We start from the raw sequence: 21,712 nt of genomic DNA, 5'->3' as shown, positions 1-21,712 counted from the left end.
CAGAACTAGAACAAAAAATCTTAAAATTTGTATGGAGACACAAAAGACCCCGAATAGCCAAAGCAGTCTTGAGGGAAAAAAACGGAGCTGGAGGAATCAGACTCCCTGACTTCAGACTGTACTACAAAGCTACAGTAATCAAGACAGTATGGTACTGGCACAAAAACAGAAACATAGATCAATGGAACAAGATAGAAAGCCCAGAGGTAAACCCACGCACCTATGGTCAACTAATCTATGACAAAGGAGGCAAGGATATACAATGGAGAAAAGACAGTCTCTTCAATAAGTGGTTCTGGGAAAACTGGACAGCTACATGTAAAAGAATGAAATTAGAACACTCCCTAACAGCATACACAAAAATAAACTCAAAATGGATTAGAGACCTAAATGTAAGACCGGACACTATAAAACTCTTAGAGGAAAACATAGGAAGAACACTCTTTGACATAAATCACAGCAAGATCTTTTTTGATCCACCTCCTAGAGTAATGGAAATAAAAACAAAAATAAACAAATGCGACCTAATGAAACTTCAAAGCTTTTGCACAGCAAAGGAAACCATAAACACGACGAAAAGACAACCCTCAGAATGGGAGAAAATATTTGCAAACGAATCAACGGACAAAGGATTAATCTCCAAAATATATAAACAGCTCATGCAGCTCAATATTAAAAAAACAAACAGCCCAATCCAAACATGGGCAGAAGACCTAAATAGACATTTCTCCAAAGAAGACATACAGATGGCCAAGAAGCACATGAAAAGCTGCTCAACATCACTAATTATTAGAGAAATGCAAATCAAAACTACAATGAGGTACCACCTCACATCAGTTAGAATGGGCGTCATCAGAAAATCTACAAACAAGAAATGCTGGGGAGGGTGTGGAGAAAAGGGAACCCTCTTGCACTGTTGGTGGGAATGTAAATTGATACAGCCACTATGGAGAACAGTATGGAGGTTCCTTAAAAAACTAAAAATAAAATTACCATGTGATCCAGCAATCCCACTACTGGGCATATACCCAGGGAAAACCGTAATTCAAAAAGACACATGCACCCGAATGTTCATTGCAGCACTATTTACAATAGCCAGGTCATGGAAGCAACCTAAATGCCCATCAACAGACAAATGGATAAAGAAGTTGTGGTACATATATACAATGGAATATTACTCAGCCATAAAAAGGAACGAAATTGGGTCATTTGTTGAGACGTGGATGGATCTAGAGACTGTCATACAGAGTGAAGTTAAGTCAGAAAAACAAATATCATATATTAACGTGTATATGTGGAACCTAGAAAAATGGTACAGGTGAACCGGTTTGCAGGGCAGAAATTGAGACACAGGTGTAGAGAATGAACGTATGGACACCAAGGGGGGAAAGCGGCGGGGGGAGGGGGGTGGGGGTGTGATGAATTGGGTGATTGGGATTGACATGTATACACTGATGTGTATAAAATGGATGACTAATAAGAACCTGCTGTATAAAAACATAAATAAAATAAAATTTTAAAAAAAGATTTAAAAAATAAGCTACAAGGATATGTTGCACAACACAGGGAATATAGGCTATATTTTATAAGAACTATAAATGGAGCATAACCTTTAAAAATTGTGATTCATTATATTGCACACCGGTAACATATATGATATTGCACACCAAAAAATAAATAAATAAATAAATAAAATACAGTTCCAAACTGTTTATAGATGGATTAAGTGAAGATCTGCAAAAGGTGTGAAATTTATCAAAGAATCCATGCCAGCAATTCCATTCTGAATATGTCCTAAAGAAATAATTCGATAACTTAACCAACCTGTATGTTTTAATAGATGTCTCTAATAGAAAAAAATGAAAACTACCTGAAAATGATAGGGGATTGAGTGAATTATACTGATCTATGTAATGGAATAAATATAACCATTATCAAAAAATGGTCAAGAGTTCTATTTATTGTCATTGAAAGACTTTCATGACATTTTTCTTAGAGGCAAGAGTGGGCCTCAAGCAGCATGTATAATATGATGGTATTTAACATTTTTCAAAACTGTGGGTTTATATGTATATTATAGATACATTTTATTAGATGGATAGATAGAAGGTGAGTTGATAGATAGGATAGGATAGACAAGAGTCTGTTGAAATTACAAGTAATTTCTATTTTTCTTTCTCTAGTTTTATTTAGTGAGCATAGCTTAATTTTGAACTTAATGAAATTTAAATCCAAATTTTGAAAAGAAGGGATTATCTCATAAAGTAAGGACCCCCAAACAAAGACTGAGGGGATGACTTCTAAGCTGACTTTTGAAAAAACACCAATAGGAAGAGTTCTCAAGTTGAATAAAACAGTTCCCTGTCAGGTAGAAGGAAAAGCAGGGCCAGGGGCTGTTACATGTTGGGGGAGCTGTGAGAGAAAGTGATGTTTATGAACAACTGCAAGAAGTTCAGTGTGGCTACAACATACAGTGCAAAGGAAATCAAGCTGGTGTTGACAGGCAGAAGGCAAATCTTGAAATACCATATACGCCAGGTGAAAGAGTTTGAATTTTGTCCTGAAGGAACATGAAAGGCTTTTTAAAAGAAGACTAACATGTTAGGATTGCATTTGTAGAAAGATGACTCTGGCAGCAGTGTGGAAAATGAATTGGCAACCTATTACAGTAAACTCTGCAAGAAATGGCAAGCACCCAGACTAAAGCAGTGGCAATGTGCTTGGAAAAAAGAGAACCGAGTTTACAGATCCTTAGCAAGTTGAAACTCGGGACTTAGTAGAGTGGAGGTAAGGGTGCAGGTGTCAGTGATAAAGTCTGAAATTCAGGCTAATGCAATGGAATAGATAACAGTGCTATTTGCTGAGACAGGGAGCAAGAGAGGAGGGCCAGAGTTAAAGGCAAAGAGGACTCAGTGCTGACCGAGATGCATTTGAGTTGCTCCTAGCTTATCCCAGTGTTGATGCCCATGGGCTGCTGCACATTAGAGTCTGAAGTACTGGAGGGAGGCTGAGCAGCAGATGTGAATTTGGAATCTTCTTCCTATTTGCAGCCACTTATCTGAAGGATTATTCTATACTTGTTTCTTCACATGACTTTCCACAACCCAGAGCAATCAGGCTTTCACCTTCTCTATGTATAATACTGTTCTCATTAAAATTATATCCAAAGTCCACAGACAGTACATATTGTGAGCGTGAATACAGAAGTGTGTGAAGTGAGAAGCAAAGAAGGCCCAGAAGACGACTTTGGAATCATATTTACCTAATGTTCTGTTGAAAGAAAAAGAACCCAGAAAGGAGACAGAAGTTTATCAATAGATGGGAGAAAAACGGGAAGAGACTATTGTCACTAAGGTGAAAGGATGTGAGATTTTCAAGACACTGGCGTTTTTCAGTGGTATTGGAACTGAAGCCAAGTTGAGTAATCATAATTTGTCCATGACAAATATTAAATATTGTCCATGGATTTAGGATCCTGAAAAGTCATTGGATATCATCTTAGTGAGAAGAGTTTTACTGTAGAGGAGAAGATGGAAGCCTGATTTCTCTGAGTTGTGGGATGAAAGACATGAAGAGCAAGTATAGAATAATCCTTCAAAACCTGTGCACATGGGAAGCAGAGATAGACAGAAAGACATAGGTCAATGGAAGGCTTTTTATAATTTCAGTGGCTTTTTCCTGAGAGAAAAAAAAACAGTAGAGTGGGAACATTTAAGGGTAGAGGTGGAGGTAAAGTAGGTGATGAAGGAAGGAAGCAGGAGGATGCAGCATCTAAACCATAGTGAAGGGATAAACTATGGCCCAGAGGATGAAGACTCCACCCTTAGAAATGGGGTTGTAGGCTTTCAGGATGGATAGGGATGGAGGTAAACTTGAATATGGAAGAAATTTTGTGGAATTTTCTCAAAGTAGGATACCAGGACCAAATTACAACTTACATTCAGTTTCACCAAGAGGAACCAGACCCAGCAATTTCTACCTAGATCATTAGTGACAAAATAACCCAGGTCAACCACACAACTAACTTTAGAAATGGAATAAAAAGGACTTGTCCATGTATCAGATGAAATTACTCTGGAAAAAATAGAGCAGGGTTAGAGGTATTGAGTGCCAAGGAAGGTGCAATTTAAAATAGTCAAGATCAAAAGGTAACATTGAGAAGGTGATATTTGAACAAAACTTGAAAGAGGTACAGAGAGAATCTCCAATGCCTAAAGGCTACAATTGGCCTGTTTACTCAAGTAATAGCAAGAAAGTTCATGGTGGCAAGAGAACAGTGAGCAAGGGGAGGAAGAGGAAAGGATCAGATCAGAGAGGTAATGCGGAAAGGATTATGTCACATTTGGGCCCTACTGTAATGACTTTGGCCTTTACTCTGAGCAAACTGGAGAGCCAGGGAGGGTTTTGGTCAAAGAAGGGACATGATCTGACTTACATTCTTAAGTGGTCACACTGGCTGCTATGTTGCAAGTAAATTATGAGTAGAAGTGGGGAGATGAATTAGGAGACTATTACAGCAATCCAGGTGAGAGAAATGGCAACTTGGAGCTGGGAGACAACAGAGGTTAAAAGTGATCAGACTCTAGATATTCTTTAGAGGCAAATCCTACAGTATTTCCTAACAGATTTGTTCTATTGTGTGACAGAAGAGTCCAGGAGGTCTCCACTGGCTTTCGGATTTAACGTGTAAAAGGATGGCATTGTCATCTCCCGAAACAGAGAGGCTGTGGGTAAACTCAGGTATTAGAGAGAAGAGCAGGAATTTAGTTTGGGGCATGGAAAGTTTGCAGGGTCTACTAGGACACCCAAGGGGAGATGCCTGGGGTGCAGTTGGAAAGAAAAGTATGGAGCTCCAGAAATTCTGTCAAGGAATTTGGTGATTATTTTAAAAAGTAAATTTCCCAACTCTTGATGGAACAGAAGAGAAAATTTTCATTTCCTGATCTCTCATTCTTAATACTCCCACTACACTTGGGCATAGCATGTGGAAAGGACTCAGTCTATATTTTATAAGCAAGTGATTTGAGCACTTTTTACTTCCATGAAGAGAAAATGCTTCATCTCTTTTAACTACAGGATTTGGGAATATTAAGTATTCAATGGATTGAGCCGTAAAGGCGAGAGCAAGTATTTGACAGTTTTTGAGACAGGCAAAAATGGAACTCAGAAGTGAGTTCTGCATCTGCCAATTTTCCAGGAGACTAATTGGGCCAAGTCATCCTGAACCTTCTTTTGCAGCTTTCTTGGTATGAAGCCAGGCTTTCATCTCCTCAAAGGAACTTCTATTTTTCACCCATTGGATTAATGGCTTAAATAAGAAATTGATAGATTTTTTTTTAAAAAACCTACATTATAAATTGAGGTCATCTCCAAACAATATATTCAAGTTCTAAAGTATTTAGGAAACTTTGACCGCCCAGGAAACAATACGTTAATTTTGTTTGTTTAATCCCATTTTGTTCCCCCGCCCCCCAAAAAACTCTTTGAATAGGATATAGTTGTTTACATGTAGAACTTCGCAATTTATCATGAAAAATGTATTATCATTCCATGTGAATATAAACAGACATTATCTCTGAAGTGGGAAAGTGCTCATAGCTTCAATCATTCATTCATCTTGAGCAGTGACTACCATCTTAGCTAAGATAAACTGTGAGGAACCAAGCTGTATCAGTTAAGGTTATTGCAATGGGCAGCTTCAGAACACTCTTGACACTGGTTTAATTGAAATAAAGATTTTTTTTCCTTTTACTATCCTGAACATTTCTGTCCTCTTAGAAAGGTCAAGCTGCTGAAATACTGAGAGTATCCAAAGAGTCAAGGCCAAGAGGACCAAAAAAGAAATGTGAAGTGGTCCAGCCTGGGAAGATTCAGTAACCAACGTGAAAGTGCCCCACTTGCTGTGCCAGCTTCAATACTCTGCTCCTTTTGACTAAAGCTGGCATCTCCGGCAGGAAAGAAAATCAAATCTCATCCTCCTGAGTCCATTTGCAGTTTGGTTTGGGGGAATTTTTGTTCTGAGACAATGCACAGAGATCTCTGTTCACAATCAGACCACCCTGTGAGAAATGATTAAACCTAACTTTTCCTTCGTTGTTCATTAAGCCTCCACAGATATATTTGCAAAACTATGGACTTTATATTTCTACCCAATAGTATAGCATTGGATTTTTTCTAAGAATGCCAGTGTCCTGGGGTTTACTGCACACTATACTCGATTTTTACCAGACACACCATACTTGAGACATTATTGAGTTTGAAACAGAGCTGCAATTCTAGGCTAGAAGAACTGAGAACAGGAAGTAGACTGTTTTACCTCTCTTCTTCATCCACCCTCCAATCACTAAATACACCCCCTTAGAGTGGGAAAAGAAGTCATAGCCACAGAAAGGCAGTGGAAAAGTACACCATCCCTCCAGTCCTTTTTTCTACCTTTCAAGTAGTAATGTGTCTGTGTGTCTGTATGTGTGTGTCTGTTTCCCTTGCCTTCCAAATAGTATAAGCTCCTGTGGGTGTGGCTGTGCATTTTGTTCCTACCATAGCCTCGTATTCCTTTGCACTTCTGCTTTAATAAAGCCTGAACTGTGTTATTATACAATGTAATTTTTTTAAACATCTTTCTATTATACCATATTTTCTAATAGATAAAACTGTGTTTTTAAAAAGAATTTCTCCAATAATAGAGTACCAAACTTCAAACCATAGGAACTCTATACTGACAATTATTCATGTATGTTTGTGCCCAGTATTTTTTTCTCAGTTACTTTACCTTTAGGAAATTTAAGTTTCCTTTTTTCTACTGCTGGGTATCTATATTTCATCTTCATCATAGTTTATTTCATCTTACATGTAGATATGAAACATAGATTAGAGGCTTAGGTGTTTGGCCTATTAATTGTGACTAAGAAATAGAAATAGTTGATTTGAGCCTGAAATTTTTACCTCTGCAAAATAAGATGTAATCAAGGAAATATATTACCATGTGGTCAGATTTTTTAATTGCCTAAGGATTTAAATAAGAAAATGTATTCCCTTTAAGTTATTAATAAATAAAGTGTTAAAGGCCAGAAAGAAAGTTATGCTTTTTGATACTTACTTGTGCTTACTTTCCTAACCAGCTGCATTTCAAGGGACAAATTTTAGTTCATGAAATGGCTATTCTAAAAAGGCATAGTGCCAAGGAGAATGCAGTCTTTAGTGTCCTAGGTTGGAATGGCAGCATAGAATAGTGGTTAAAAGCATGTATTCTGGAGCTAGCCAGCTTGGATTAGAATCCCAGCTCTATGGCTTGATAGCAGGTGACTTCAAAGAAGTCATTTAACTTCTCTATAACCCAAATTCTTCACCTACAAAGGAAGTGTAATAATTATACCTACCTCATAAGAAGATTGTGAGGAGTAAAAGAGTTTGTGTATGAACATAATAAAATGCTAATTTTATTATTTACTAATACTCTCAGATTGAATATGTTCATCAGAGACGAGGAACAACAAAGTCTACCTGCTTTTCTGGAAGCTGTAAAGACTGAGTATGGTATACCACTGGGATAGTGAAGGTGCAGATAGCTGGAAATCAGCTATCTGAACAAAGGTATTTAGAAGGAATTACACTTAGTCACAAACAAATTCTAGGTGGGGACGTAAGAATTGGAGGGGGGAAATTAGGTGTAGAAAAACATCTCTATTAAACTGTCTGAATTTTAGAAAATTGATCTGCAGAAGCAGATGGAGACTAATTTCAGAACTCAGTCAACCTTCATAAAAGACCATGAAAATCAACAGAATGCCATCGCTTACCATTTCTTGCTCTCCTCAGACCCACATTCATATACACACGCACACGGGCACTCATACACACGTGCACAGCAGTAACATTCAGTAATGAGGTTTCAACAATTTTGAAGTCATTAAGGTAAAATGAGAAGGTAGTCATCAAGCCTCACTTGTCTGGGAGAACAATGATAATGACAGCATCTTTAAAGATAAGAAGAAAGCAGACTGCTCTTTCTCTCTCTGAGCTGATGCTGTGGCTATGAAGAGCATGCTCCTTTGTGTGTGTTCTAATATAATAAATAATATAATGGAATGAAAAATGTATTTTCCCAGATTAGGGGCAAAAAACTACAAGTCAGTTTAAATACGAATATGCTGAATTAAAGAAACAAAAACATGGTTCTTACAGCATCTGGATCATAATTTCTAAATAATGAATTTTTTAAAAATCCCTGCATGGGGGCCATTCTCAGCAGTTTTTTTTTTTTTCCTCGTATCTTTACAAACTTATCAAATCCTCTTTTTTCCCCTCTTTTGTTTTCTCTTCCCTCTTGTTTCTTTAATGGAGTTATCAATGTTGTACTCTCTCTGATAATTTTTGACAAGTGTATAATGAGAAAACTTTAATGATATAATAAATAGAGGGAGAAAATAAGAACTCATAATCCAGATAGAATTAGTTTAATATAAATATAGGAAGATTTAGAGCTCAGAAATATGAATGATATTTACTAATAAAGAATAAGTAAATACCTTTTAAAGGACTTTTAAAATTTGGGGAGATAAGAGAAACAATTCTAATCCGTATGTCTAAACTTCAATTTTAAAAGGTGTTTCCATAAAAGTCTCCAAATTAGATGACAGTTCTCAACTTCTACATCCTTACAGTTAGAAAAGGTGGGGAGCAGAAACAGAAACCACTTGAGACAATCAATACATCTGGGAACAAAAAAGAAATAAAAAGACCTCCTTCCTTCTCGAGGAGGATGGTTGAATAGAGTCTGAGTCTGATGAACAATTAGAGATGTGAATGGTTAAATCATAGGGTATTTCTCCTAAGAGCTCAAAGTACATTCATAGTTGTGACTTTATTTATCTTCACATTGACCTGTAAACTATATGAAACATAACTTCCTGTCACTATTTAATCAGGAAATCCTAAAGTATAATTATTCAAATTAGTCCAAGATACAAGATTGGAACTAGATGGAAATAGAAACTAGTTAATCTTTGAGAGCTTACTAAGTGCTAGGCATTATGCTTATTCATTTGCCAGTGAAAGCCTTCCATCTACTGGGATCAACTTGTTCTTTGGGATTAAAAAATAGTCCAAATTCCCATCCCACACACAATGTATTCTGCAGTATCACTGGGAGAATCTTAGGGCCTTTCTTGACACCCCTAACTCCACTCTTTTAACTGGATTCTCAGTTGTCTCCTTACATCTCATCTTTGTACATTGTTATCTTGATTCCTTTAGTTCCCCAAAGGACTGCTAATGTAAGAACGCATAGCAAAACGTTACTGAAGTTCAGGGTATAAATGAGATACTGGGAAGATGATCACATTGTACAAACATACCAAAAATAAAATAAAGATAAAAGTTGGATACTAGCAATCTATATTCTTGAAGAAACCACTGTTTATTCTCCCTGTTAATTGTTTCCAGAGGCCCAGACCACTTCCATTCAGCCAGGTTCCTACCCTGCAATGACCCAGCAATTCCACTAGTAGGTATTTCTTTAAGATAAAGGAAAATATATGTTCACAAAAAGATCTGTAGAAAATGTTTAGGGCAGCTTTAATCATAGTGCCCCAAACATGGAGGCAACCCTAATTTCCTTCAACAGGTTAACTGATAAGTAAATTGTGGTATCATGGGAGATTTTTGCTGTAATGGTAACCCATTCATTTTGACACTGGGATGATATCAAAAATAATACAGAGACTTGAAAAGTTCAGCCTACTATCACTGCTCTGGGAATCTGCCACATCAGTTTGAACAAGCCAGATTTCCCTGATAGATGATTAAATATGTGAGACTACAAATATGTGGTACATTTATCCTTATCACCTCAACTAACCATCAGCCAACACCAAGGAAAAGAGCTACCTAGATGATTAACAATCAACCAAGTCTAGCAAAAGAACTGCCCATCTGAACTCAACCCAAATTGCCAAACCACAGGACAATGAGCAAAAAATGAATGGTTTTTTCAAACCCTAAATTTTGGGGTGGTTTGTTATGTAGCAAAAGTTAACCGATATATGAATATTCATACAATGGAATGCCGGTTGAAAATAAAACAGATTAAATTACTGATACATGCAATACCTTGGATTAAACCCAAAAATAGTATGCTCAGTGGAAGAAGCCACACACAAAGCAGTATGATTCTATTTGTATGAAGTCAAGACCCAGCAAAATTATTATATGGTTACTGAATTCCAAACACTGGTTGCCTGGTGGGTGGGATGGGAATGGAAGGAATGGTGACAAGACAGGGGCAAGAGGGATCTTTCTGGGATCATAGAAATATTCATGGGGAGTCTTGAGAATCCTCATAGCTGAGTTTAAGAGTTAATAGGCAAAAAAAGAATTCCAATAATATTAATTAAGTTGTATAATATAGGTATTTAACAGGGTGCTATATGAGTACAGAGCAGAGAGTACCTATCTGTGCCTTTTGACATTTGGGAAATACTTCCCTGAAAAGTAGTCTTGAAGTAGCCCATGCTGCATGTAGGCACTCACTATATGGTGTTAAATTTTATTTGTTGGATAGGAAAATGCCATATTCAAAAGCATGAAGGTATCAAACAGTATGTCATATATATATATGGGGGTAACTACCTGGAGATTTAATATGGAAGAGTAAAGGGGAGCCACAAGAGTTGGGGCTGGAAGGATAACCTTGGGCCAAATCACACATGTTCTTGAATGCTTTGGTATTAATTCTTTATCATATGAGCAAGGAGAGCCATTGATTAGATTTTCAGGCTCTTAGAACCATACCGCCCCTATGACCATCCACCTAATGTGAGGCTTGCCTTGCTCACCAACAGTAAACTGACGGTAATTAGTGGCTCACCAATATATTCTAATATAAGAAGCCCACTCTGGTGTGTAGAAGCATATATAAACAATTCAGAGGAGGACTATAAAATCACGATGCGTTGGAATCACTGAAAGAGAACTGAAATGGTAATTAAATGGGTGGGAGGAACATTCCAGTTCTTCTACACACCCCAGGCTCCCCACAAGTGGCATTAAACTCCTCCATGGTTTGTCTGATAGCTGAGCCAGTTTTCTTCTTGCTGATTTCCAACCTCTGCTAATCCAAAGCTCAATACTATCCTCTGTATTCAAATTTCAACTTGGAAAAGTCGGTGAACTTAATTTTAGGATTTTTCTTTCTGAATATGAAGTCACTCAGAGTTTTAGAATCTTATGTTCCCTCATGCGACAGTAGTCAGTTTTGCCAGTTGGATAAGTTAACAATACCATGTAAGAGTGAAAAACATAGTATTTCAGGTTTGTAGACCCGGATTCAAGTTCTTACTATCTCTTAATCTTGGAGCATCACTTAATTCCCTCAAGCCTCAGCTTTCTCTTTTGTAAATCATGGGTAATATGCAAAATCTCTCCTTGGTTCTGGAAAGGATAGATAGAACAATAGCCGTAAAGATGTGAACATATGCCCAGAATATAGTGAACACTTCAACAATGCTAGCTATTACCTTGAACAGTAATCACTAGTCTTTCTTTTTCTACCTCCCAGGACGTGAGGGGTTCGTTAGATGATTGGTTGTTTGAAGTTTAAACACTGAAAAATGAAAAAGTAAAACACACAAATACAGTTGCAGTTTTTCCTAGTTTATATATTCGCAAGTGGTAACAATTGTGTTACCATTAATTAATGAAATCCTTTTATTCTGAAGTCCTTGACCTGTATCTTTCACCCTCATATTGGCTGTGTGTTATGTAGAAAGAAGATAATCCAGGATTTAGGTTGAAAAGAAGGTAACTCAGATAGAAAGGAAGAGAGGAACAGTGAAGAACACCAATCATAGCCAAGTTCTGACTCCAAAGTTATTCAATCCAACTAGATCACCCTGCTGCACATGGATAGAGCTGACGGGTCTTTTAAATGACACTTTAATTCAGTTTTGTGCTTTTTAAAATTGCTTTGGGAAGAAATTGGTCTTCAAATTTGTGTCTTCCACAATCCACATCTTATTCCCCTTGGGGGTTCTTTTTCTGTTAGTACCTTCATTCCCATTCATCTTCCTCTGCCACATGTTACAGAAAGTACTTTGCTTCAGAAGCAAGCTTCATTGAATGCTACATAAAATACCTTTTCATAGAGCGTAAAGCTTATTCCCACAGATGTCATGGTAAAGGGACTGATTACTCTAAGCTTCCTATTTAACTATATTTTCAAAACCTTAATAGTAAGGTTTACTGTAACATTTTGAAGCAACTCTTCTCTCTAGCTGGTATGCCGATGTTTCCTTTTTAGTTTTTGTTTTTTTTATCTTTTTTACTACAGTGAGAGCACATTCTTGTTGACATCATTTTTATGTAAAGTTAATCAATAATTTTTTATAATAATGAGCTTGTCATTTAACACTTTTTCTGATACTCATTATCTGCCAAAAGAAGAAACACCTCATGAAGGTTCATCCAAGTTGAATAACATTAACTCTCTTACACCTCCCACCACGTAACCAGTCAGCCTGGACTAAAATTCCGGGCTGTGAGAGGACAGCATATGCCTCCAAGCCATGGGGACATTCCAGCTGGCATCGACAGAGCCAGCAAAGAGTCTGATGTCAGACTTGTAGTATGCCCAGTGAGATTTATGAGTCCCAGCTGTATTTCTTGACTCAGCTCCTGTTTCTGTAAAGAAACACTTAAATGGAAATCAACTTCTAGTCTGGAAGATGATAACTGGTCAATTCCAGAAAGGTCTCTAGTGGAGTCTAATCTACTTAGTATCCTATTGAAAGGAATGACTTCTGCCTAAACAGAGGCCTTGTGCCCACACATGTGCAGCACTATTATTCTAAGGATCCTAGATTCCCCTAGAAATGTGGACCAGACGGAACCTTAGAGACCAAAGACAATGTCTTTTTCACCATCGCCCAAATATTAAATGGCCTGGTATATTTCATCACAGTTACTTTCACATGGAAAAACAGAATATTTACTAAACTAACATGGGTAGATGTGTTCACTTTGCTCTTTGCTAAATGTTAACTATACAGAAATTATATAGAAATGTTATTTATACAGAAAACATATGAATGGACTATTTCCAACTTTTATTTCTAAACAATGATAATTTACTCATTACTTATTTTTTAAATCTCTGAAGGGAAGTGATCACAGAGGTCATGGGGTTTTCAGTGACGTCCCCAGGAAGCAGTCAACCATCAATCTGCATGGGAAATTCTCTATCATCATCATCACCATCCTCACCGTGTTTGTAAAGAACTTTCTATGAGCTGGGAAGTTCACTCATCCTATCTCATTCCTCTATCTCCCTTCACAGTGTGCTTACAATTCTGCTGAGTATCTCTCTTCAGCTGTGGTACCAGCATTGAACACTGTCAGTATTCTGACTGATGAGACGAGAAGGAAGTGGGGCTATTCACCTCCCTTGTTCTACACACAGTAATTCTCTTCAGCTAGCCAAGGACCACACTGCTAGTTTAGGCATCCTCCATATAATTACAGAATTTGATCATCAGATCATTATTGTTCTTTCTCAAGAATTTTAAAATGACATGCAGAATAGGACTTAGGGTGAGACACCTGAAGCATGCTTATTGAAACTGCCCTCCAGTTCTAAACTGATCTCTTCACTGCGGCTCTTTTCAGAGTCTAAGTCTTTAACCAGATACAGATCCAGTGCATAGTCTCCATGCACATACTATACATTTACCTATACATATTCTTACAATGTCATCTTATTCATGATTTCTTGAACTATCATGGTGTGATATGTGCTGAAGCACCAAGTATGTTACATATTCCAAATTTTCCTTATCTTCTGATCTAGCACCTCTGAAAAAGAGAGAAATGTTAATATAGTTTTAGCACCTTTTTTAAAAACACAGGTCATTTTTGCAACTAGTATTGCAGTACAATTCTCCTAGTCTCTTCAGAAGAATTTAGCCTTGTACTCCCACTGTCATCTCTAGAACAGCACACTCCCTCCAATGAAACACACTGAACTCTTTTAACCCTGTCTGTTGATGTCGACATACCTAAGATGGGCTAATTTATTTTTGCATGTCTTACTTGTACAACTACTTTTGCTTTAGGGTCCCTATTATCTCTGAGCAAAAATTATGCTATTTGTACCATCTGCTCACAAAAGAATCATGTACTTACTTTGTTCAAAGTTGCTACTGGACAGTATTGATTGTTTACATTTTACAGAACATTGTAGCATTTCTCTTTCTCAAGTGCTTTACTATAAATAAATCAGGGTCCCTATTACCTGTGACATGTATACAATCTTAGTTTTATTATTAAACTTAGTTTTATTACCAAAATAGTAGCGTGTTGTTGACAGGTTGCTTTTTGCATTTCCCAATCATTTTCTTTTTTTTTTTTTTAATTTATTTATTTTTGGCTGTGTTGGGTCTTCGTTTCTGTGCGAGGGCTTTCTCTAGTTGTGGCGAGCAGGGGCCACTCTTCATCGCAGTGCGCGGGCCTCTCACTGTCGCGGCCTCTCTTGTTGCGGAGCACAGGCTCCAGACGCGCAGGCTCACGAGTTGTGGCTCACGGGCCCAGTTGCTCCGCGGCATGTGGGATGTGGGATCTTCCCAGACCAGGGCACGAACCGGTGTCCCCTGCATTGGCAGGCAGATTCTCAACCACTGCGCCACCAGGGAAGCCCCATTTTCTTTTTTTTAATTGAGATATAATTGACATATAACATTGTATTCGTTTTAGGTGTATAACATAATGCCAGTTATTTTCAACGAACAATTTTGGTTACAAACTCCCATTATGGGTCCTGTCTCAAAAACTAAAGGTATCTTGTGGCAGTTCTATTGCACTAGATCAGCCATTTATTTGGTCACCTCCCAAACGGCAGATGTACAGAATGGTTGAACTACTGCTCTCAGTACAGTTTTTAAAACTAATGGGATGTTTAAACTCTGAATGAGGCATTAACCATGATGACATTTGAATTTTATTAGTCGTCTTTTACCCTGCCTGCTCTTCCAGCTTTACTAATACATTAGACTCATTTGAACCCGGGTAACTCTTTGGTAAGGTTGGCCTGAGGAAATCTACCAGTCTCCAGAGGCCAATTTAGAATGGGAATTATTGGTTAAGCCAGCGTTGGCATGCAGTTCAGTCCATTTCCCAGCCTTAAGAAGATAAGGCAAGTTTGCACGTACGTCTACCTTTATGTAATCTTTTAAAAAATGTTTAATACGGTCATGCTTGGTGATGCGACACAATACCTAAAGGCTGGTATTAAGATATGTTTCTGATCCTCTGAAAAGCTTTTCTGACTCAGTAGGCTGTGAAAGTTCACAACAGCCCTAAAGGCAATCCTCCGTGAGTTACTGTAGATTGATAACTGCACCTGGATTATTCATAGCAAAGAAAATTTGCAACATGCTCCTTAATAGCCCAGCCATTGGAATAGTTTAGGATAAGAATCATCTGGTGGACAACTGAAATGATACACCAGTCTACATAAAAAATATTTCATATAAAAGACCTTCATTAATAACACTGATATAATCATATTAGAATATTTTGCTAAAGCAATCTTGAAATACGTAAATGGAGTAAGATGCAAAAGAGCAAGTAAAATCATTTGCAACTTAAAAGTATATTTTGTGAGCATATAATATCCTTCTGTTCAAATTCATATTACAAAAAGCATGGGCTTATAACATCTGAATTATGAATTCAGAACAAAAATAGATGATTTAAATGAAACACAGCACAAATCTATTTGAGAATGAGACATTTGCAGATAAAAAAATAAATAGTGTTTTCTACCCCCATCTCCACTCCCAGTCAAAAAAGGAGTGTTGAATAATAATTCTATATTGTATCAGCATAAAAAACTATTGTGAACTTCTATGTTGATCTAAGGGCTCAGAATTAAAATGTGTCTTTGTACTTAAGAAAACAAGTACATCTACCTTGTTTAAATATATTTGCAAATTTAGAAATTATAATAACCATACAAAAGGTCTTTTAACATAAATGACAGTTGCCTAGAATGTAGTATTTTTAAATTCATCTTTTTATTGTGAAATAACTGTAGAAATACATAGAAAATGATTGTGAAATACATAATGCAATTGTATGAAATAATACAGAGAGATCTTGTGTACCCTTTATCCAGTTTTGCCCAATGGTAACATCTTGCAAAACTATAGTACAATATCACTATTAGGATGCTGACAGTGGTGCAGTCAAGAATCCCTTGTGTTGCCACATCCACTTCCCTGTGACACCCCACCTTCCCTAGTCCTGGCCACCACTAATCTGTTCTCCATTTCTCTAGTTTTGTCATGTCAAGAATGTTATTTAAATGGAATCATACAGTATACAACCTTCGGGAATTGGCTTTTTTCACTCAGCGTAATTCTATGGAAATTTATACAAGTCGTTGCATGTATCACTAGTCCCTTTCTTGTACTGCTGAGTAGTATTCCATAATACGGATATGCCAGTTTGTTGAACAGTTCACTCAATGAAGGACATCTGGATTGCATCCCATTTGGGGCTATTATGGATAAAGCTGCTATATGCTTTAGTGTACAGGTTTTTGTGCGAACACATCTTCCTTTCTCTGGCATAAATGGCCAGGAGTGTGTTGCTGGGTTATATTGCAGTTGTGTGTTTAGTTTTTTTAAGAAAACTTCAAACTGTTTTCCAGAGTGGCTATACATAAATATTTCTGTCTTTTTCCTGCCAAGATTTTTGTAGTTGGTCTTCTAAATTTTGACCATCGTGAATCTTGGTATGAATTTCTTTGGGTTTTTCCTGTTTGGGCTTCAATCAGCCTCTTGAATACGTAAGTCAAATTTGGAAAATTTGCAGTCACTATTTCTTCGAGTACTTTTTCAGTACTGCTCGTTTTTTCCTTTCCTTTCAAGACTCCAATGACACAAATGTTAGATGTTGTATTATAGTCCTATGGCTGTATGAGGCTCTGTTCATTTTTTTTAGTCTACTTTTTTTCCTCATGTATATTGGGTAATTTCTATTGTTCTATCTTCAAGTTCACTGATTCAGTCCTGTCTCCTCCATTCTGCAATTGAGTTTTTTTAATTTTGCTTATTGAATTTTTTTTTTCAGTTCTAAATTCTCAGTCTGGTTCTTCTTTATATCTTCTATTTCTTTGCTGACACTTTTTTTTTCATTCATTTCAAGTGTGTTCATAACTTCTTGCTGAAGCATTTTTTTTTACTCTAAAATGTTTGCCAGATAATTCTAACATCTGTCATCCAGCTCTGCGTTAGCTTCCACTGGTTGTCTGTTTTCATTCATGTTGAAAACCTTATCCTTATTGATACAGTGAGGAATTTTAAACTGAGACATGGACACTTTGGGTATTATATTATGAGACTCTATATCTTTCTTAAATCTTCTGTTTAGCTGGCTTTCTCTGGTGCTCCTTTGGCAGGGGAAGGAGAGACACTGACTCATTACTTCCGAGCAGGGGTTACAAGTCCAGATTCCCCACTCAGACTCTACTGATACTCAAGAGAGGAAGGGCTTCTCATTAAGGCTTGGAGACAGTGGAAGTTGCTGCTCTCTACTCAGCCTTCACTGGTACCTCCATGGCTAGGAGGGGTAGGAGTGCCTTGTTACTGCTCCCAGTTGGCTTCATCTGACACCACAGGGGCAGGGGATTGACCTCATTACTGCTGGTCATTGGTGAAAGTCCTGATTCTCCACTAAGCCTCCTCTGACACCACCCCAGTTGGGAAGGGAGGGGGTGCCTTCTTACTACAGAGTGAGGCCAGAAGTCTAGATTCCCTTTGGGGGGAATCTACAGACACTACGGAGGGGGACTTCCTCCTTCCTGGCAGGAATGAAAGTCCAGGCTCCCTGCCTCACTTCTCAGACACCACAGCCTGGCCAGGAGGGAAGACTTGGCTCCCTATTCTTTGTTGCTGTGGCTGGGGAGTGGGGTTACAGTTTTTTCTGTGGCATTGGCTAAAGAGGGCTATTATTGTCTTAAATTTTTTTTCTGTCTTGTTAGGCTGTCCCTTTCCTGGTCCTTTGGTTAGAGAGAGCAAGCTTTTGTTGGGGCTCTTTTATCTGTGCCTACTGGCATTTCTGTGTCGTGGGCTTCTTCAGCCCCAAGTATGGTATATATGAGACAAAAGAAAAATAGGAAACTCACTCCCATGTCCTTCTTTGGGTCCCAAGATTCCTAGCCAGTCTACCTTCTTTCCATCTTTCAGAGTCTTCCTATGTGTGTTTTATATATATAATGTCCAGGGTTTTCAGCAGTAGTGGGAGGGTTAGGGAAAAGTATGTCTACTCCAACTTCCTGAAAAAAAGTCCAAAAGATAGTATTTTAAACACTAAGGCTGTTACATTTTCAATTATTACAATTAAATCTTTTTAAATACTTACCAAAAGGCTTCATTTTCCTCTTATCTATTAGCTTCTAAGTGAATTTCTGGGATATACAGTCATAATTTGGTTTGTAGATACAAAAAAGAATTTTAATCTGATTTAGTTATAGAGAGAAAATATCATTTCCTTTCAGCCAGTAATGATATCAAGATGATATATAATTCCCTATCAGGTGAATTAGAAGTGAACAAATCATATTAGATGTATCAAGGTGAAAAGATGAATAAAAATAAAAAGATTTAGGCTTAGCTCTGCTTTGAATGCCAAAGACTAAGACAACTGTAATATTTTGGTTTTTTACAAGTGGATAATTATATGTTTGCCGAGTATAATACCACTGGTATCTTTCATTGTTACTCTAAGCCATCTTTAAATAAGGAACAGAATAAAATAATTTTATTTTAATTCCAGGTATTCATATCCACTATGACAATGTGGGTCACTGTTTCCTACCTTGGGAACCATTACACCCCTTCACATTGCCCAAACTCCTCTTAAATGGGGCCTCTTGCTCCTCTCTGAACATAATCCACATCTTCCCATAGGTTGTCTGAGCTCTGCTTGGAAGATGTTCTCACCTTTCCCCTGTTATTCCCTCTCAAAGCCTTCCACCCCCATCTCTCAAGGTCAATCTCCAAAATGCCAACCTACAACCTACCCTGGGAATGGACTGCCAGTTCTTTGGGAAGGCAACACTTTAACTCAGTCTTAAAGGATGAGTTAGAACTACTCAAAGGTGGAGAGCTGAGCAAGGCAGGAAGGGAGGAGATGTAGGGCATTCGCATGCTTTGTTGGCAGAAGGGGTTAAAGAGTTAAAGAACAGAGGGCAACCACCTGATATATGTCTGCAAACTACCAACAGCTTAATACTGGCATCAATTCTGAGACAAGGAGTGGTGGGAAATGAGGCTAGACAGGGACTATATATCACATTAGGAAGGATTTGTATTTTGTGAAAAATTTTATACTTCTTCAGTAGAAGATGGGGTGCTCCTTAAGTGTACTGTATAGAAAATTACATAGTTAGAATTGCAATTTGATACATACTCAAAGCCCTCTGATTATAGCCCTAATCTGTCTTCACAGCTTTTATTTCCGTTGCTCTAATATGAGGTCCACAAACTCTCATCAGATGGAAGGACTGGCTCTTCGTTGAACACAGTCTATAACTTCCCCGCTTGATGAACTCGCTCAGGAAAAGCAAGGCCCATTTTACCTCTCCTCTGCAAAAATACATATAATGTTCTTCCAAAGGTAGTTGTGAGGATTAATGAGCTAACGTGTGAAAGCACCCAGTTTACCGTTTGTCAGTTAGGAGACAATCAATTTTCTTCCTTCCTCCTGGCACTTATTTTAATCTACTTTGAAGTACAATTATATGTGTACCCCTGCTGTAAGACTGCAAAATCCTTTAGACTGTGTCTAAAACAGTGGCTCTAAACAAGGGGCAGTTTTGCCTTTGAAGGGATGTATGGCAATGTCTGGAGACATTTTGGATTATCTCAATTATCAACTGTCTTGATCATAGGATGTTAGTAGTTATACATCCTATAATGCATAACAGAGCCCACAAAAAAGAGTTACTCAACCCAAAATGTCAGTGGTGCCGAGGTTGGGAAACCCTGGCTTGGTTCATCTTTATGGCCCAGGCAGCAGTTAGCAGAGTTGCATGTTATAGGAAGTATTCAGAGCTGTAAGAAATTCTCTGAAACTGCTTTTCTGTAGGTAAATTTATAAATTGCTGTGAGGGAGTAAAAATTAAATTAGAAATTTATTTGGTGTAGGAAAATTGAAAGGTAACAGAGGTTTATGAATCTTGATTAATTTAGGAGAAACCAATTTCCATTTGTATTTAGAGGTGACCAATTTAAAAGCTGAAGTTCTCTTAATCAGCAAGCTTTTGTAATGAAATGCAGCAGGATTTACTTTTATATCAAAGTCACTCCCCTGATAGTTAAAGAATGCAACCGAATACAATTAAAAGATCACTGGTAAGCAAAATACAGTGCCTTGGCTGCATTCTGGGAGAGGAGTACAGTTAATAATCTAGATTCTAGTGACACTTTAATGAGAAGTTTAAACTCACTGGCCCTGAATCTCAGAATTTATCAATGTTCTTTACCTAGATTTTCATTTCAAAGTAATTAAGTGATGAGCGAAAATCAAGAGAAAAGTTTGTGATTAGGAAAAAAGTTGCTTTGTAGATAATTCAAGTAGTAAGTATTTTAAACTGAAAAGAAGAGATAAACTACTGATAAATCTACGGCATTTAGCCACAATGGTAAGGCCTTCCTGTGGAGGAAGAAGGGGAGATATAGGCAGTACCCAGGGGATTTAACCAAACCCATAGGCTCTTTACCTCGCCACAGTCGGATCCAGCACCCACGACAGAGTACGCATGGGACTAGGTCACTCAGTGATACAGGCATTTTCATGGGCCCTGGTGGATAAAAGATTAAGAAGTGTTAATCTGTTTCTCCATTATCTGTGAAAATGCTCAAATCACTGTGTGATTTTGTTTGGTCAAATCAATATCTTTGCTAAAGTCAAATAGGATACACTGGTTTTTAATAGTACCCTGTATTCTAAAAATAAGTCCCATAAAAACAGTAACCTGATGATTCCATTATATAAGGAGATTGTTCTTACTATCACAATTTTATTGCCAATAGCAACATATACTTCAAAGAGAAAAATGCTTATTTGATGACTTTTCTAACATATTTTTAAAAACCTAAGTGCTAACGTAGCATCAGTGGTATGTTATCTAGCTCTCTGTTACTATGTGTAGTGGTTCAGATACTACACTTGGGGGTGGGAGGGCAGCGGGTCCACTGTCCCTCTCATCCAGGATCTGAAAACAAAAGCTTGTGAAGAATATTTTGCATAAGTCTGCTTTCTCATTCATTGCTCTCTCTTAAGCAGGGTCACTGTTTCTGTGCCAGGAAAACCACTGTTTTATCTCATGCCAGATCTCTTTGGAAAAGAACTAGAATCTGCCAGAACGTGCTTTCTTTCTCAAACTAAAATTAAAGATTTTCTAAAGTTCCTTTTAACCGGACCTCTGTCTCCAAACAGTTCTTCTCATTAAATACCTATCAATGTACCCTCTGACTTAAAATGTTCCACTCACATCTTCCAGAAACATTGCAATCTGTCAGCTAATGGAAAACAAGTTCATTAGGTTTATCACAGCAGCAACCTTTTGCCCTGTACCTTAGCTTCTTGATTGAAGACTGTAGCCTTTTTCCCAAGGTTCCCTTCCGCAATGCCAAATACTCAGTAGGATCAATGC

At 37.6% G+C, this 21,712-nt stretch overlaps 1 protein-coding gene across 3 annotated transcripts in view; it reads left to right on the top strand.

Annotated features, from left to right (window-relative positions):
* NKAIN2 (sodium/potassium transporting ATPase interacting 2) overlaps nucleotides 1-21,712 on the top strand; it is a 992,732-nt gene that overhangs the window by 945,834 nt on the left and 25,186 nt on the right. The window lies entirely within an intron of this gene.

This window comes from Eubalaena glacialis, chromosome 12 (assembly GCF_028564815.1).
Source record: "Eubalaena glacialis isolate mEubGla1 chromosome 12, mEubGla1.1.hap2.+ XY, whole genome shotgun sequence".
Taxonomy (NCBI): domain Eukaryota; kingdom Metazoa; phylum Chordata; class Mammalia; order Artiodactyla; family Balaenidae; genus Eubalaena; species Eubalaena glacialis.
The sequence above is the reverse complement of the archived record's forward strand: the minus strand, read 5'-3'. Positions and strand labels throughout refer to the sequence as shown.